Source organism: Amblyomma mixtum, chromosome 10 (assembly GCF_055824585.1).
Source record: "Amblyomma mixtum isolate Tamu chromosome 10, ASM5582458v1, whole genome shotgun sequence".
In the NCBI taxonomy this organism is placed as follows: domain Eukaryota; kingdom Metazoa; phylum Arthropoda; class Arachnida; order Ixodida; family Ixodidae; genus Amblyomma; species Amblyomma mixtum.
In genome coordinates, this window is record NC_143021.1 from 130,156,431 (window position 1) to 130,162,695 (window position 6,265).

The following is a 6,265-nucleotide window of genomic DNA, read 5'->3' on the forward strand; positions in this document are numbered from 1 at the left end:
AAATCATTTGCCTAACTATTACCGCCACTTCCGCTCAAAATGAGCGTGCGTTGTAACAGGCATTCGAAATGTGTATTCACCTTACTGTTACTGCTGTGCAGCGGAAAATGTTTTCTTCAAAGAACGAGGAGCATGACACCCTAAACACGAATACACCTACACGGGTATAAAATTCGTGTGAGCTGTCCTCATACGCACTCTTTATAACAGGGAGTGCACTAAGGAGCGCACTCCTTTTTTTACTCCTTTCTGCAAGACTCTACACTCAATCTTGAGAGGCGTGCATGCAGACAAGCCTAGTTACGCATGTTAACGCTGATATAATGTAATACGCTACCTCTTTTGGCGACTTGCACTGTTTGTCGCAATCAAACGATGCATTGCACACACTTTTACGAGCTCGATTCAAGCATGAATGACGTAAAAGAATGCAGGGCTGGCGTTTGGCGACTGAGCCGAGATTTGTTTGGTGCGCGTACCGTTCACCGAAAAAAAAAAAGACCTTCCGCCATTCCACTTCTTACATTATAATTCTTTCAAGCCGACATTTCGTCCGTATGCTGCTTCAGAACGCCTACAGAGAAAGGCGCTCCTTGACAAAAGCACACATTTCAAACAAAGAACAACCACGTGCACGTGTAGCAGGCTTTCCTACACCAGGTCCAGAAGCGATTGAGCACATCTTGCCAAATAACTAAAGAGGGCATGCAGAGGAGGAAAACCAAAGTAGGCGCACACGGATTAATTGATTGATTGATTTATTGAAATCATCTTCATTTACAGAATATTCGTAGAACACGTGGGTGGGCCGTCTAGTCCCGTAGTGCACTGGCTGTTGCTGCTGCGCTGGCCCTCCCCGCCAGCCAGTGCTGAGGGTCAGGACCATCGCTGAGCAGAATAGCCTCCCACTGCTCCTCTGAGGGATTTGGAATGGGGTCAAGTATGTGATTAAATTGGCATACCCACACCATGTGGTAGAGGTTAGCTACCTCTCCACTCTGTGGGCACTGCGGAGAGTATAGTGTATGGTACCATTGGTGCAACTTAGCTGGCTTTGGGTATGTGTTGGTTTGTAGTCTTCTTAGGGTGTTGTCTTCTAATTTATTGAGGGATTTATGTGGTGTTTTATGCTCTTTCCTTCCTGGCAGTTCTTTATGGCGTGAGATTTCCAGCATACACTGCTAAAGCTAATATGTCGCAGCACCCTTCATGGTCATCAGGGAGAGACGCCCGGTATAGAAGAGCTCGGGCATGCCTGTGAGCGGCTTCGTTTCCTCCTGGTAGTTCCAGGTGACCGGGAAACCAGACGACTGAGGCTTGCCTGGGTGGATGCTCAAGCAGCACTGACAGCCCTGACCTGTGAATCAATCCATCATTGGAGTTGCGACAGGTGTTCTGGGAATCAGTGAGCACAACGGCGTTGGGGTTAAATGCTACAGTTAATCAATGCCTGCCTCTTCTACGTGAGTGGGGTTGGATGTTTTCATCGAGGCGCAGTTCATCATCGACCCTGAAGGCGTTGAGACCACAATAGTCATCACTCTACTCTTTGGTCCTGCTGCGTCCACGTAAAGGGTGTTAGGTTGCTCGTCCCATTTCTTCTGCAGGCCTTCCCCTCTTGCTTTTCTCCTTTCGATGTTATGTGCGGGATATTCTGCGGAATGTAGTACAGGTTGATGCGTCTCCTCACATCGCGTGGTACCCCTTACCTTTGGTTTATGGTATAGGGCAGATTAATATGGATCTTTTCGAGCAGTTCTCTGCCGGGTTTTGTGAGTGCAAGCCTATTGGGTTTTGAGAGTCATTGTTCTTCGCGCATCTCTTTGAGGGTATTATATACTCCCGGGGCCATGAACTTTGCCGTTGGCGTCAAGTTCGGTAGCCCCAGTGCCATCTTGTAGGCTTTCCTGATCAGTGTCTCCAACTTTTCAATTTCCAACCTGGAGAGGTTAAGGAATGCCGTCCTGTACATTATCCGAGAGATCACAAAAGCTTGCACAAAGCGGATGGTGCCCCTTTCCTTCATGCCATGGTGCTTATTTCGGATACGATGTATAATCCGGAGGATTTTCTCGGCGGATGTTGTAAGCTTCTCCATAGTGGTGTTGTTCTGTCGCCTCTGCGGGATATACTGCCCTAGGATCTTGATCATCGTGGGTTTCTGTACTGGGTGGTTGTCTATATACACTTCTATACAACGGAGAGTTGAGCTAGTTTGTACGTACTGCTGGGAACAAAAAACAGCGTTGAGACGAGGGACAAAGGAAGAAAAAGACAAAAGGACTGGTCCTGTTGTCTTCTTTTTGTCTCTCGATTCAGCGCTGTTTTTTCCCAGTAGTTTATATACACCGTGATCTTCTGCGCTAGGGGTGTCATCGGCTTCTTCAGGATGAGTAACTCGGACTTTTCCGGCACACAATGGAGGCCTCTCTCCCTGGCGTACTGGCACACCGTGTCAGCGGCTGCTTGGAGGCGCGCCTCGATCTCGGCGTCACTCCCCGAGTTGCACCAGACAGTGATATCATACGCATACAATATGTGTTTGATGCCCGGGGTTGCGGAGAGAAGGCCTGGTAGATATTTCATAGCCAAATTGAACAAGACGGGTAAAAGTACCGCCCCTTCCGGAGTTCCTCTCGGGCCTAGAGTGATGGGATCTGATTTTATTCCACCGAAGTTTATAGTGGCTTGCCTGGCTGATAAGAAGTTTTTGATATAGTTGTAAGTTCTTGCGCCCCAGTTGGTATTTGCGAGCCTTTGCAGAATATTTTTACGCAGAACATTATCGAACGCTGCATTCGAATCAAGTGCCAGGATGGCCCTTGTCTGTGATTTGGGAGGTGTCTCAAGGAGGACTTTGTGCAGGTACAAGAGGGCGTCCTGTGTCCATAGGTGAGGGCGAAAGACCTGTGGAGTGTTAGGTAGGAGGTTGTTTTCTTCTCAGTATCTACTCAGTTTCGTGTTGATGACCCTCTCTATGAGCTTCCCCAAACACGAGGTCAGTGATATCTTTCTTAGATTATCCAGTTTAAGGGGTTTGTTCGGCTTCGGAATAAACCGAACCTCGGCCATCTTACAGGATATTGGCAACTTTCCTGTAGCCCAATGCTGCTCGTTGATGCATTCCACCAGCGACGTGATGGTGTCATCGCTGAGGTTAAATAAGAGCTTCGCTGTTATTTGAGCTGGACCTGGAGCTGCATTTTTTCTCATAGCCGCGATTTCTGCTTTGAGTTCTTCTTTCGTGAGTGGGATGTCCAGCTTGGAATTCGGCAGCGCAGAATACTCCGGCTGTTGTACGACTTGGCCAGTGCACGGGTACCTCACCTTGAGCTTTTCCATAAATGCTGTGTCCGTACCCGCGGTTGTGTGTACGATCTTCGTGAGCCTGTCTTTAGTGGCCGACTTGCTGCTGCTGGGGTCGATTAGCACACGCAGGAGCTCCCAGGACTTTGACACACCTAGCTGACCCTGAAAACCATCGCAGAGCGAATTCCAGTTCTGTCTGGCCAAGGATATGGCGTAGGATTCTCCCTTTTTGCTTATCTCCCATATTTTTTCTTGAGTTTGCGATTAATCCATTGTCTTCGTCATTTGTGTGTCAATGAGTGCCCCGCTTCCCATAAACGTAGAAGGTGCGGATTGATCGCTGGGCAATCTTCTGTTGTGCAGACCTCTTTCGTAAAGGCTTTCAAAGTGTGCACCTCATCCTTAACCCATTCCTCTAGCTGCACGCGCAAAATAGGTATGGCAAGACTTACGAACTGCGACAGGTGAAGAAAGGCCCATGCGTCTACTGCAAACCCTATCACAGGGGCACACGGAAAAACCGTAAGGCAGCTGTGTGTGTCACCGTTTACATAGCAAGGTATGACACAGAAACGTGCGCATTTGCAAGCACAGTATATGAATGCGCTTCTCTCGCGCAATGACTTCCTTGTTTTCTTAAAAGAAATGCATTGAAAAAAACCCAACAAGGAATTTTTGTACCGATCTGTCAATAGACAGAGCCCATAAGCTACTTTAGCTATGAGTGTTCCTGCCGAAATTGTTTTCAAATGAAACTTAAAATAAAGGTTTAAACTCATTTTCTTCTGTAGCCCGAATCCGTGGTTACACAATTCAACTTCAGCATTTTATGTGGACAAACTACATGTGCTGCAGTCTCAATTCAATGATAGCGCGCTTTGCTCCTCAACATCAAAAACTGTCTTAAAGCCCAAGGGGATCTTGAAATCTCATCTATACAAAAGTACAAATAGAAGATGTTAACTGTTGTAAGATACCTCCACATAGGTATATGATCGTCATATTTAGGCCAAAGGTTTGGGGACACGCCATATAAGCACTGGTCTGAGATGTAATAGCCGTTAGCAGTTTATTTATTTGCACTGTATTACATTTGCTACATCGGTAATGATCCATACAGGAATATGTTCCAACCGGGAACATCCTCTTAAAGAGCGAGCAAGGATGATTTCGTATGTTAAGGAGCAAACTAGAAATATGAGAACGAAAAAACAACACACGGTTACCAAATATTAAACAGTAACTGTAGAAATTCCAGAGCGAAAATGCATAGGCACGTTCTAACTTTAGAAGCAAACATCTGAAGCTTGAAAATAATCAAAAATGCAACAAAATCCATAAGCTAAAAATTCTAATTTCATTCTCTCGCCGTAAGTTGAGACTAAATCAGGCACTTCGCGCCTTCCAGCGAGTAATCGCCCGGTAATCGCGTTTACTGGTAATCGCATTTCCTGGATTGGCTCTGCGACCTGGATCAATGTCAGAACATTATTTTTTTCTTCCCCTCTCGGCGCCAGCCGCAAGTGTAAGATTTCGTCGTCAAAAGTGTTATATCCCGTTTTCCGCGCTTACAGGTATGCCGAAGACTTTTTTGCCATCGTCATGTCCGATGTTCGACGGCCACAGAAAGAGGACAAAATTAAACTATATGAACACCTTTTCTTAGAAAAGCACATGCTTCTTGTGGGCGTTGAAATGAAAAGCTTGTAGAGCAAGCAGATGTATTCGTAATTGTTATATTTAAGCGTAAAAAAACACGTTGAAGCTTTTGTGGTCAGAACGTTTCTTTAAGAAATATGGAAAGAAGTTTGCTGAAATTCTCTTAATATGCTGATGCTAAAAGATACGCTGTGAAAGCAAAAATCTTTTTCGGGCACAGGTTACGTAACGCATACAACTGATATCATGATGGAATAATGGAACCGCAGTTCTTTTGGCATGTGCAGCTTGCATCACTGTTGTGTAGAGCGCTCGAGCAATCTGCACCACGCATTAAAATCCCAGTCGGAAAGCAGCCCACAGTTTACGGCGAAGTGCTCGCGCCCATGTTGTTTGCAGGTTTATGTGTTTGCACTGCCTGTAAGCTAGAAGCGGAGACGAGGTGTAATTTCCACGCTGGGTGGTGCAGTGCTTGATAGCTTTACACAAGGCTTACGCACAGTGTACTAGACACTATTAAGCGTGTGCTGACAGTAATTTTTTTAATATAATTTCGAATCGACTGCGGCAAAAGTTACGTGCTCCTCATGCTGCTTTAAGTAATGATATTCTTGCAGGCATCAGCGAAATGCAACCAGATTCATTAAAAGCTGAACAGTACGTAACTGCTGAAAGCAACATTTCGGAAATCAGCTGACCAAAGCAAGCGCTTTAGAAGGCGCTGAAAAAGCAGGACAACTTGAACATGGATGCTTTTTGACTGTTGAACCTTTTTTATTAAAGCAGCTACAAAGCCTCATGAAACAGTTTCAAGCCTTCATGTAGATATTCTATTTAGCAGACCGCTTTGCCTTGAAAGGTAAACGTCGGGAGGGAGCTGGACAGAGAACAGTAGATAGGACTCGAATCATAAAATAGGGAAATTTGAACCGGAAGAAAAGACCTATTACAGAAGTTCCGAAAGATAGCATAAAACTGTTGTGAGCAGTCCTGAATTTCCTAGTATGCCTAATTAAATCGGAGATTTTTTATACAGAATTTAGATTCTAAATTTTGAGTTGATTGTAGCATTGCTCATTGCAATAACTTAAAGATACGAACGTTTTCTCCAGGCTAATGCGTACGTGTCAACGCGGAATACGGCTGTGAGTCGGAAAATCAGCACCATTTAAACGCATCATAAACTTGCACTCTTTCCTGGCGTTCAACTACGACTGTTAATACTCGATGAAGCAATCACAGTCGAACGTTACCAGTGTTGTACTTGTACAATTAAGAACAATTTTTTTCTGCTGTT